Source organism: Rosa rugosa, chromosome 2 (assembly GCF_958449725.1).
Source record: "Rosa rugosa chromosome 2, drRosRugo1.1, whole genome shotgun sequence".
Lineage (NCBI taxonomy): Eukaryota > Viridiplantae > Streptophyta > Magnoliopsida > Rosales > Rosaceae > Rosa > Rosa rugosa.
In genome coordinates, this window is record NC_084821.1 from 69559249 (window position 1) to 69573114 (window position 13866).

At 39.8% G+C, this 13866-nt stretch overlaps 1 long non-coding RNA gene across 1 annotated transcript in view; it reads left to right on the top strand.

Annotated features, from left to right (window-relative positions):
• The window catches only part of LOC133729751 (uncharacterized), a 16221-nt gene continuing 2355 nt past the window's right edge, over window positions 1-13866 (top strand). The window contains exons 1-3 of the long non-coding RNA XR_009856495.1: window positions 1-628; window positions 1458-1542; window positions 3529-3628. This is a non-coding gene — a long non-coding RNA (uncharacterized LOC133729751). The remainder of the gene's footprint in view (window positions 629-1457; window positions 1543-3528; window positions 3629-13866) is intronic.

The window sequence follows — 13866 nt, forward strand, 5'->3', positions numbered from 1 at the left end:
GACCGGGGCAGTACATCTCAATCTCTTTCCGAAGAAGGTGAAGCCTCTCTGCACAGTAGTAGGCATACTTATAAATAACCACCTCCGATATAGGCTTTGATATATTGAGGTTCGGGTAAGCTTCTTATTTGTTTTTGAATTTTGGGTGCGATATTTCGGTGCATGCAATTTTGGGTAATGCGTATGACTGCGGTTACCTCTCACTTGAAATCAAACTCATATTGCAAGGTTTTCCTAGCCTTCACGTCTGTGCAATTTGATGAGTTTAAGGGATAGAGTTGCATGCGACTTTGTAATATTTTTTCTTAGTTTTTGGTGGACGAAGAAAATGATTGATCATGGGGAATAATAGTATGATCGCTTTCAAAGTGAAGGGTGTGCTCTTTTTCTTATTTTGACTCAATTTGTGGTTCTAGCTAATTTCAACAGAGAGAGGCAGAGACAGGGAGAATGGGAGATAGAGTTGCAGCATGCCTGAAGATAAGAGAAGAGAGAGGGAGATAGAGTCTTCTTATATTTTGAAATCGAGCAGGGAGATAGGTATTGTGGATCCAAAAGTGCTATTGGAACTCTTCACGATGTACAGGAGTGGCAGGAGGAGAATGTCAAAAGGCTGAGCCAAAAACAGGTCTGTTGTAACAACATGCACCTTTTACTTTGGTTACCAATTGTTATTCGGAGAGAGTTTAATTTGCTCTTTTTGCAGTCAATTTGAAATGTATAAGAAATTCTTTTCATGCTAGAACTTGGGTTAACGCTCCTATTCCTACTTGGAGGGTCAGAAGTTTTTTACCTGTATATGAATATTGAATGCGTAGTAAACCTGAACAAGGATAAATCAGTGCCCTAGAAGTAGGAATCTGCTATCTTCTATTTTGCAACCTGGCTAGCTCCAAATATTGAAGAAGCTTAACATGGCAGGCAGCCAACCAAAGCGGCATCAGCGACTGAGCTCCTTTGGTGTTCTCTGCGATTATATTATTTTCGAGATATTGTCAAGGCTACCGGAAAAATCTATCCTGTGATTTAAGTGTTAGGTTCATGGCCTACTTTAATCTCTTGATTTGACGTGTATTTGATGGTTGCGTAGAGCAACCAATCTAAGTACTTTAAACTGGAGCAGTTTTGCTTTTGATTTAAGGTTGAGCTTAGAAAAATAATTTCTCTGCAGGGAAGTCCAATGCATAACTTTTGACAGAATTTAAAACTTTAGCATTCCTGAGATTCCTGTACAAATTCTCTTGCTGCCTTGAGAATTGAGAATTTGTTTTTGTTGATGTCTAAATTCCTTCTGTCGTGTTTGCACTTCTTAATAGAAGAACAATTCATTTTTGCACTCTTCATTAGTTTTACACTCTTCATTTGTAGTATAATTCATCTCTTTATGTTCCATTTTTGTTTTCCAGAGTATCCTATAAGTCTGTCTCTGACCCTGAACATTTTGTCATCCTATGCAGATCCTCATTTGACAATTGTAACATCCATTTACTTCTGTTGTCGTTTCCACATTTGCCACCTGATGTGCAGAATAATGATAGAAGGGTCAGTATCATGTGTATTTTTGATTTTCCAATGGATTCACATCTTTATCAAATAGTATATATAGAATTGATCTCCAAGATAAAGAATTTCTAAGTGGTCATTTCCTAGAGCCATTGAGTTTTTATTTATCCAAAGTCCTTCTCTACCCCACTCCTCTAAACCATACCTTTGAAGGCTTTAAACCTTTTTTTTTTTTTTTTCCAAAGTTGAAGAAAGCAGAAACATCAAGGGTTTAGGTTTAGCCACTAATCAGGCTCAAGATGTGGTCAAGTTCACAATCACATGTCAATGGTTTGCTGCTCTTTGCTGGGTGAGTTGCTGCTCAAGAAAACTTAATTAAGTGATGATTGGCAATAATAAATCTTCCTTGAATTGGAGTTGCAGAAAAGATATATGCCACTTTATCTGGCACCAGTATGGAGCAAATAGCACACTATTGGTAGCCTCAGTCTCTGTCTGCCATAGGGGGTATCATGGCCTCTATTAATGATAATGATTCTAGCCTCAGTCATCTTTCCAACGGCTTTATTCCAAAGTCATAAAAATTTAGGAAAATTAATCTGCTATTAGCTTTGTGATTTTCTGCACAAAATTACAGATATATATGTTTACCTTTTTAACTTTCAAATCAATCTATATGATATTTCTCCTATGTCAATGTTATTCTGTTACTGAATACTGTTATACCAGTTCCAGAGAGAGTACATTTTTATTGATTTTCTTTATTTATCTTTTGTATTTTGTAACTCTATGAGTCCAAGTATGATACAAATATTTATTCTTTATACAAATTTCTCTTCTTTTTACTAAAATCCGCTTTGATTTATTTATGTGCAACTACTTCGTGGTATGTAATTTTGCTGACAAAGTCTTCAATATCAGTGGTAACTCCTTTAATATTTACTTTTCTTATTTATCTTTGTGTCATTCTGTGATGTTTGTTTTAATGACTTATAATGATCTTTGTTTAGAAGCTCACTCTTCATCCTTATATTACTAAACAAAATTCCTGAAATTCTACTCTGTAATTTTGTTTACAATTTGTTTTCTCTTCAATCCGTAAGGTTTAGAAATTTATTTATCATTATATTTGATTAGGCTGTGCTTTGCTCCTCAGGTTTTGTTAGTGTAAGAAGGTGTGTTGTGTTTTGTTTCTCAAGAGATAACAGTATGAAATCTCTATACCAAACAATTATGAATACTTACCAATCAATTATGAATACTTATCTGTTAATATCCTGATCAAAAATTTATATCACAGCATAAGGTGATCAAACTATCAACCATCACCAACCTAAATCTGTCTTAGTGTTGCCTCATTCAGAATTGCCCTTTATCTTTGACTTGATAATTATCTTCTTCATTCAAGATGTATACTGTATGCCGTAAACTGATAGTAAATGCATGCATTATCGGTTAAGTATTGAAAAAGATTGTTACAAAAAAGAGACAACTATAAATATCATAGATCATTGAAATGTGTTGTATCATTTGTTGTAGCTGGCCTCAAATTGGTGTTCTCATATGTATTTCTTCATTGCTAATACATTAGTAAACTTAAAACAGGCTTTAAGTTGGTTTGAGAATTAAGTATGAAAATCATAGTTTGATATTCAAACTAACTCCAGTTTTCACATTTGTTTTCATTTGATTCTGATTCAAAATTTGTCCCCTAATGTTTTTTTTTTCTGCAATGACTCATTTTATTTAGTATGGTTTAACCTCTTTTTTTTAACATTAAACCCGTGTCAGTAAAAAGACCACAGTTTCTATAAGTATAAACTTTAGTTTTGCTTTGCTTCTATTCAAAGTTAATGTAAATTTTCTCTGTGCAGCAGTTAGATATGCCATTAAATGCTTTTTGAAATAAAAGCAATAAAGTTTGTCAATCTTTTATGACAGTGATTGCATTGAAGCAAGTAGGTTGATTGATGGTACTTCATTTCATGTATTTACTAACTAACTTTTAAAGACTACTTTGTGCAGCTTTACATTTGTGTGAAGAGCTGAAATCAATCAGGAAAAACAGAGAAACAAGCAGTAACTTTGTATCGTCTACATCAAAACTGAGTGATTTTTATTTCAGGTACAAACCATAAAACTGAATGACCTTCTCAGTTTATCAACAGTGCATTAAATCTGGATTAGTTTTGCAAATCTGGCTGATGTCTGCTTTATTATATCATAATCTGGATTCATTGCTAACACATTAGTGAACTGAATTCATAATGAATTCAAAACAGTCAATTGATGTTCATAATGAATTTCAAAACAGTCAATTGATGTTCATAATGAATTTCAAAACAGTGAACACTGAATTTGGCACAACTCCTATCCTTGGATTCCTCTTCTCATTTGTCTGCCCTTCCGGTTGATTGGAATTGTTTGAATGCGTAGGGAACTATTGATAACAGATGAGATTGTTGAAATTGAGGGTGATGGCATTAAGAAACCTACAATTGATTTTTTTTTTTTTTTCCTCCCCTTCTTCCTAATCTTTGAAGGATGTAATTAAATGATAATTCATCATGTTATAAGTTCTAACATGTTGATCAAAATGATTGGTGTAATGCTATTTTATGTAAATCAAGAAATCAAGCATAGATTAGGTTCTTCATTATATATTTTCTCTGTTCATGTTTCAGTGCTTATCAATGGTTTGTATTCCATGTGTTTCTGTTCAATTTTCTTAGGCTAAGAAGAGCTTTTAGTATTTCTGTTTCCCCAGTTTGTATACATTTTCTGTTTCTTTGTATTGCGTGTGTATAAGATCTGGGTGTTTTGTACTGGAGATGGGTTTTTGAGCTTGAAAGTTCTTTTTTTTTGTTCTGGGTTTAACATTTTTCTGCCTTTCATGTTGATTTTTCATATAAAATAGAGAGCTTTTGTTTACATTGGCATAATAATCACCATAGTAGAAAGACTGATGAGTTGGGTTTGTCGATTATTACGTGTTTTGGCAATGTACAAGTAAAAAGCTACTGTCTTTTTAGCTTTTTATTAGCTGTTAAATTTACAAGAGCTTTCTCTTTGTTTCTGCCATCAGCAATGTTGCTTTGATTCTTTTTCGCTCATGTTCGTTAGTGTGTAATATTTTTTATTTGCCTCTGCTTCAACCGCAGGAAATGTGGTAGAGAGTTTTTGGCAAATTTAGAGATGTTGGATAATTATCCAAATACCCAGATGCCAAAGACCCAATATTATTTTGAGAGTGGGAAAGCAAATCAGAAGGGATGAGTAGACCAAAAAGTGGTATTTTGTGGTTTAGGAGTTGGAACCACCGAAATTTTGGGAGTTGGGAGAGAAGATTAGAAATGGTTTAATTAGTCTGTCAGATTGTTTAAAAGGGAAGTGGGAAAATGAGTGAAATGCGTGAGTGATCTTGAAAGAAAATGTCACGCCCCGAATTTTGAATAACAAATTCAAATCCGAAACATGAATTTAAGAACTAAATCAAATAAACGTTCTGAATTTTTTTTCTCAGAACAAACACACCACTCGCCACTCAAACATAAAGTCTCGAAGACCTCGAGTTTATTATTACAAATTCACTCTCACAAGTAAAATTGTAAAGCTCTAAATGAGCATAACAAACCTCACAATAGAAAATCAGAATAACACCCTTGCAGCTACCCTACGCAGCTCGATCACCTTCATGATTCTCTTGACCTGTAGTAGTACCCGCTACACAATTTGAATAGTGTACCGGGATTGCAACAACACCAAACCCGGTAAGCTTTTGACAGCTAGTATGAGTAAACAAGAATGAACTGTTGATTTATTAAAATACATTTCCTTTAACTCAAGTATAGAAGTAGAAACATCACAATCACAACGACCACCACAAAACCACTTCACTTTCTCACTCTCATATATATATATATATATACACTTATGAGTTACTCTCAATTTTCCTCATAAGATCACTCAACATTTGGCAGACAGACTAGAGCTCTAACTGATCGTTTCCACCTACCCGGCGCGAGAGCGTGGTTCACGATTTAATACTATCAGTTCCACCTACCCGGCGCGAGAGCGTGGGTCGCTGATAGTATGCCATGGTCACCCCGTGACCTATTGATCTCCACAGATCACAACAATTTATTGTTCCTCAACAATAAGACTCAACACCTCACTGTATATTGTTTCTCAACAATAAACTCCACATCTCTCACAATATGTTGCTTTTCAACAATAAACTCAACACAACTCTAACGATACATATTATTTCACAACTCCAACAACACATAATATTTCACAATTCCAACAATACATATTATTTCACGTAAATAATATATATACATAGACATTCGCACAGGAATGCCTATTAATACCAACTATAGTTCACACGCATTACAACAATAAATTCATTTTATACTTAAATTCATTTTCTTACCTGTGAGCCGCAGCCCTATGAACCGTAGTTGATCAAGTTCATATTATTTCAAAACAAATCTTTATTTCATAAACAATTTCCACACAATTACGACAAAAAAAATCAATTAATTATATTCGGTTCGTAATATGAACCATGTGAGGTTTACTCACCTCTAATCCCGCTGCGTCTTCTTAACAGCTCAAAATACGATCCACAATCGTCCACCAACTTAAACCGTCAATCACCTAAAACAGTCGAGGTGGCCGGAAAATTTCCAGAATCCGGCGAAATTTGCAGAATCCGTCAAGGCTGGATTTCGACGTCAAAACGTCAATTTCGGGCTTCGATCCCTTCTAGAGAGTTGTTAAGAAACTCAAGGAGAACTCATTGGTTCAAGAATCACAGAAAAATATGGTCTGTAGCTCGAGATATACCGATCGAAAGCTTCGGTGGTCGGAAAAATTCCAGAATCCGGCGAGCTTGAGTTTCGACGTAAAAACTTCAACGAAACGCTTCGATTCCTTCTGGAGAGTTTTTTAGAACTTCAAGGTGAGCTCACTGGTTCAAGAATCACTCAAAAATAAGTCCTGTAGCTCGAGATATTTGGATCGATAGCTCCGGTTTCGTTCTTGGCGGGGTTGACTTGTAGTTGCTGCTACGGGATGCGCCGCCGTGCAAGGCTGCTTCTGGGGGCTTCAGGGGGTTGAGGCAAGCACGAGGATGAAGTTTTGCAAGGAACGGTGGCCGGAAACACGAGTTATCGAGCTTGGAACTAAAACAGGCTTAAACTAACCGGACTTCCGCCGCCGTTTCCGACCGTTTTGAGGCGCAAGGCTGCCTCCTGCAGCTGTGCAAGATCAAGGTGAAGCTGTGGAACGTGGTCTGGGGTCGATCGAAGGCCTGTGGAGCGAGAACAAGCTTGGAGAAAATCTTCAGACTTTTTCTGGTGTTGTTTCGGCAGAAAGAGAGAACGAGAGAAAAAATGGATTTTTTTGTTCTTCTTCCTCCAAAGCTGGTATACCACCAATCCTATACAATTGTATAATAAAAAGCAAACTAGTGTCGCACTACTTTACTTAATGCTTGAAACACATAGCACGCCTCCATTTTTTTTTTTAACAAAGTGATTGCCACTACTTTGTGTTAAAACCAGAAATATAGGATTTGATTATTAATGTAGGGGAAATTTGATTAATCCTTGCTACGAAATTAACAATTGAGATTTGACGTAATTTTATTTTCTACCAAATCGAAATGAATACTTCATTGAATAAAACTGCCGCCAAGTTTTGCTCGATTGAAAATCGAGGTTATTACAATCTACCCCCCTTAAAGGAATTTCGTCCCGAAATTCAAGCACGCTCGTCGACAAAAAGCTGTGGATACTTTTTCCTCATGTCTGACTCTAACTCCCATGATGCATCACCCTCATCATGGTGACTCCACAATACTTTGACTAAGTCCACCTCCTTCCTTCGAAGCCTCTTCGTAGACCTATCTAAGATACGAACTGGTTCAACCACAAAGGTCACATCTGTATTTACCTCAATAGTACCATGATCAATCACATGAGTTCCATCTCTGATGTACTTCCTAAGCATTGATACATGGAAGACGTTGTGTACACCAGACATGCTAATAGGTAAGGCAAGTCGATATGCCAAGTCTCCGACTCTTTCTAGAATCTCAAAAGGTCCAACATATCTTGGTGCCAACTTCCCCTTCTTACCAAATCTCACCACACCTTTCATAGGTGAGACTTTCAAGAACACGTAATCACCCGTCTCGAACTCAACTGGTCTTCTCTTCAAGTCTGCATAACTCTTCTGTCTACTTTGTGCTATTCGGATCCTATCCCGAATAGTAGTGATCTTTTCGGTAGTCTCCTGAACGATCTCGGGGCCCAAGAATGCTCTATCTCCTACTTCAGCCCAACAGACAGGAGTTCTACATGGCCTACCATAAAGAGCCTCATATGGTGCCATCCCGATACTAGAGTGATAACTATTGTTGTAGGCAAACTCAATCAACGGCAGATGATCCTCCCAACTTCCCTTGAAGTCCAAGACACAAGCTCGAAGCATATCTTCCATCACCTGGTTCACCCTCTCCGTCTGTCCATCAGTCTGTGGATGAAAAGCTGTACTCATATCCAAGGAAGTTCCAAAAGCCTTTTGGAACCCAACCCAGAAATCTGAAGTGAAACGGGCATCTCGATCAGAAACAATTGATACCGGTACCCCATGAAGTCTTACTATCATGTTGACGTACAACTTACACAAAGTATCACCCGAGTATGTCTTCGACACAGGAAGAAAGTGTGCCGACTTCGTCAACCGGTCCACAATCACCCATACTGCATCATGGCTTTGTCTGGACCTAGGCAATCCAGTCACAAAGTCCATAGAGATCCGCTCCCACTTCCACACGGGAATAGGTAATGGCTTCAACATACCTGCGGGTCTCTGATGCTCTGCCTTTACCTGTTGACAGGTAAGACACCTGGACACATACTCTGCCACATCTCTCTTCATTCCATTCCACCAGAACTGCCTCCGTAGGTCCTTATACATCTTGGTACTCCCCGGATGTACAGTGTATCGAGATCGATGTGCTTCCCGAAGGATCTCTCCCTTGAGCTCATCACAATCCGGAACACACAGTCTCGATCTCAACCTCAAACCACCATCAGGTCCAACTGTCCACTCAGAAGGACAATCATCTATCAAATCTGCAACTAATTCTGTCAACCTTGCACGTGAGAACACATCCTGCGCTTGACCCTGAATAATCCTTGAAATCAAAGTAGGCTGCACAGAAATACTACCAAGGAAGATCCCTTGTTTTCCCACTGATGTTACAAGGTCAAACTCAGATGCAGTCTCCAACATGAGCCACTCTTGAATCATGGCAGAAGCAATAATACCCCTCGGTCTCCTACTCAAGGCATCCGCCACTACATTGGCCTTTCCGGGATGGTACTCTAAGGTGAAGTCATAGTCCTTTATGAGCTCCATCCACCTTCTCTGTCTCATGTTCAACTCCTTTTGAGAGAATAGATACTTCAAACTCTTATGATCAGAAAAGAGTTCGAACTTCTCGCCATACAGATAGTGTCTCCAAATCTTCAAGGCAAACACCACTGCAGCTAGCTCTAGATCATGAGTGGGGTAATTCCGCTCATGAACCTTCAGTTGTCTAGAGCCATAAGCAACAACACAACCATTCTGCATCAATACACACCCCAAACCCTGATGAGATGCATCACTGTAGATAACTAAACCACCACCACTAGTAGGAATAGTCAAGACTGGTGCTGTAGTCAACCTGGTCTTTAGCTCGTTGAAAGCCTTCTCACACTCATCCGTCCATAAAAACTGAGTGTCCTTCCGTGTCAACTTAGTCAAAGCTGAAGCGATACTAGAAAACCCCTCAATGAAGCGCCTGTAGTAACCTGCCAATCCGAGGAAGCTACGGATTTCTGTAACAGTGGTAGGGCGGCTCCAACTCATCACTGCTTCAACCTTCGAAGGATCCACAGAAACTCCATCCTTCGAAACCACATGACCAAGGAACTTGACTTCCTTCTGCCAGAAATCGCACTTCTCAAACTTGGCAAACAATTTATTCTTTCTCAACGTCTGTAGCACAATTCTCAAATGCTTCTCATGCTCATCTGATGACCTTGAATATATCAAGATGTCGTCAACGAACACTACCACAAATTGATCCAAGTAAAGACTGAATGTGCGGTTCATCAAGTCCATGAATGCTGCAGGTGCATTAGTTAGACCAAAAGGCATGACAAGGAACTCAAAATGTCCATACCTTGTCCTGAACGCCGTCTTTGGAACATCTTCATCCTTCACCCTTAACTGGTGATATCCAGATCTCAAATCAATCTTTGAGAACACCGTAGCCTCCTTAAGTTGATCGAATAAGTCATCAATCCTAGGTAAAGGGTACCTGTTCTTGATGGTTACCTTATTCAGTTGCCGATAATCCACACATAATCGGAGTGAATTATCCTTCTTTTTCACAAACAGCACCGGTGCACCCCAAGGAGATACACTAGCCTGGATGAACCCTTGAGCCAGCAATCCATCAATCTGAACCTTCAGCTCCTGAAGTTCAGCTGGAGCCATCCGATAGGGTGCTTTTGATATCGGGGCAGTACCTGGTATCACCTCAATGGAGAAGTCCATTACCCTTTTTGGAGGTAACCCTGGTATCTCCTTAAACACATCAGCATATTCTGAAACTACAGGAATCCCTGTAATCTCAGAAATACTACTCCCAGACTCAATATGTGCCAAAATCCCTGCCCTCATGGTAATGTCGGACTTCAGACAACGGTAATGAAACACTGGTTGTCCAGGGATATGGAAGGATACAATCATCCTAAAGCAGTCAATCAATGCATGGTTCGGGCTCAACCAATCCATACCCAAAATCACTTCATATGTGTGATCCGGAATCACAATCAATGAGGCAGAGAACTCTCTACCACCTATCCCAATAGGGCAATCATCACAAAACATATCCAGCTCAAGAGACACACCCAGGGGTGATGTAACACATAATGATCTAGTAAGAGGCATGACAATCAATCCCAACACATCCACTACTGAACTAGATATGAAAGAGTGGGAGGCTCCCGTATCAAACAATACTCTAGCAAGATAGTTATAGATAGATAAGGTACCTTCCACCCCTGTGCCTCTCTGACAAATGGCGAAGACTCTAGCCTGACCTTGAGGCTGTTGTCTCTGCTGGTTTCTTTGGCCTCTATCTTGTTGCTGCGGGCAAACCCGGGAGACATGTCCTGCCTGGCCACAATTAAAGCACACCAAATTCTTTGGTTTCGGGCAGTTTCGCGAAGTGTGCCCTAACTCCTGGCAGTTGAAACATTTCAGAGGTGCCACCTGTCTAATAGGCATCACCCTAGCAGGTGCTGCAACCATGGCCCTAGTTGGTGTCTGCTGGTTAGTCCTTTGTCTCTTCCAGAAGTTACCTCGTTTGCCTGCTGTATGGCTGTTTTCTGCAACTGCCTTTCCCTTCCTCAGAAAATCTCTCTCAGCGGTCTGCTCTTCCAGAAGGATCTGGTTTTCCTGCTCGATGGTTAATGCCTTAGCCACAACGAGTCTTAGTTCCTTTAGTTCCAAAATGGCTACATCACGCCGAATCGATGGGTTCAGCCCCAACTGAAACTTCATGGCCAAACTCTCAGGATCTAATTGTCTCACAAACTGATACAACCTGTTGAACTCTGCCTCATACTCCCTCACACTCAACTTTCCTTGAGTTACTGAATGGAACTGTCGTTCCAACTGCTGTCTCACTGTAACTGGGAAGTATTTCTGCCTGAAGAGTTCCATGAAGCCATCCCAGGTTAGAGTGGTCACGTCCATCATCCTCTCAGTGCCACTCCACCACAACCGTGCATCCTCCTGAAGCATAAACGATGCTATCTTCCTCTTCTCCAACTCATCACAAATCACCATCTGGAAGTAGCCCTTCATATTTTCGATCCATTGATCTGCCAACATATAGTCTGTGCCACCCTTAAATGGAACTGCTCCCAGACTATAAATTTCCTTTACCAATTTCGACAAGCGAGTGGCATCCCTCACATCCGTCACTGGTGGAGCAGGCTGCTCAAGATGTGGTACCTCCACTTCATCCCCATGGGCATGCTCCCCACGTCTGGTTCTGTCTCCCCTTCTGCGCACATGTGGGGTACGTGGTGCATCCAAAGATGACTCTGTGTCACTGTCATAAACTTCCTCTAAGGGACGAGTTCTTTCCCTACTACCAATTCTGCCTCCTCTTCTGCGCACATTATGGCCTCGCTGTCTGTCCATTACCTATGGTGCATAGTACGCTTAGTTAATACACGTATAATGCTTAAAGTGTAGTATAAGTCAAATACAAGTCCATATTAACCAAGTCAATACTACTAGAAAAGTATTTACGTTCCTAAAACGACCTAGCGGCCTAAACAACTCCCAACACTCACGCATACCCAATGACTTAGCCAATACCGAAGAGCACACGATGGGGATCCGCTGCAGACGGGCCATCACTCGGAAAGTATTGACACATCACCGAATATGCACCTTACGCTCTGATACCAAACTGTCACGCCCCGAATTTTGAATAACAAATTCAAATCCGAAACATGAATTTAAGAACTAAATCAAATAAACGTTCTGAATTTTTTTTCTCAGAACAAACACACCACTCGCCACTCAAACATAAAGTCTCGAAGACCTCGAGTTTATTATTACAAATTCACTCTCACAAGTAAAATTGTAAAGCTCTAAATGAGCATAACAAACCTCACAATAGAAAATCAGAATAACACCCTTGCAGCTACCCTACGCAGCTCGATCACCTTCCTGATTCTCTTGACCTGTAGTAGTACCCGCTACACAATTTGAATAGTGTACCGGGATTGCAACAACACCAAACCCGGTAAGCTTTTGACAGCTAGTATGAGTAAACAAGAATGAACTGTTGATTTATTAAAATACATTTCCTTTAACTCAAGTATAGAAGTAGAAACATCACAATCACAACGACCACCACAAAACCACTTCACTTTCTCACTCTCATATATATATATATATATATATACACTTATGAGTTACTCTCAATTTTCCTCATAAGATCACTCAACATTTGGCAGACAGACTAGAGCTCTAACTGATCGTTTCCACCTACCCGGCGCGAGAGAGTGGTTCACGATTTAATACTATCAGTTCCACCTACCCGGCGCGAGAGCGTGGGTCGCTGATAGTATGCCATGGTCACCCCGTGACCTATTGATCTCCACAGATCACAACAATTTATTGTTCCTCAACAATAAGACTCAACACCTCACTGTATATTGTTTCTCAACAATAAACTCCACATCTCTCACAATATGTTGCTTTTCAACAATAAACTCAACACAACTCTAACGATACATATTATTTCACAACTCCAACAACACATAATATTTCACAATTCCAACAATACATATTATTTCACGTAAATAATATATATACATAGACATTCGCACAGGAATGCCTATTAATACCAACTATAGTTCACACGCATTACAGCAATAAATTCATTTTATACTTAAATTCATTTTCTTACCTGTGAGCCGCAGCCCTATGAACCGTAGTTGATCAAGTTCATATTATTTCAAAACAAATCTTTATTTCATAAACAATTTCCACACAATTACGACAAAAAAAATCAATTAATTATATTCGGTTCGTAATATGAACCATGTGAGGTTTACTCACCTCTAATCCCGCTGCGTCTTCTTAATAGCTCAAAATACGATCCACAATCGTCCACCAACTTAAACCGTCAATCACCTAAAACAGTCGAGGTGGCCGGAAAATTTCCAGAATCCGGCGAAATTTGCAGAATCCGTCAAGGCTGGATTTCGACGTCAAAACGTCAATTTCGGGCTTCGATCCCTTCTAGAGAGTTGTTAAGAAACTCAAGGAGAACTTATTGGTTCAAGAATCACAGAAAAATATGGTCTGTAGCTCGAGATATACCGATCGAAAGCTTCGGTGGTCGGAAAAATTCCAGAATCCGGCGAGCTTGAGTTTCGACATAAAAACTTCAACGAAACCCTTCGATTCCTTCTGGAGAGTTTTTCAGAACTTCAAGGTGAGCTCACTGGTTCAAGAATCACTCAAAAATACGTCCTGTAGCTCGAGATATTTGGATCGATAGCTCCGGTTTCGTTCTTGGCGGGGTTGACTTGTAGTTGCTGCTACGGGATGCGCCGCCGTGCAAGGCTGCTTCTGGGGGCTTCAGGGGGTTGAGGCAAGCACGAGGATGAAGTTTTGCAAGGAACGGTGGCCGGAAACACGAGTTATCGAGCTTGGAACTAAAACAGGCTTAAACTAACCGGACTTCCGCCGCCGTTTCCGACC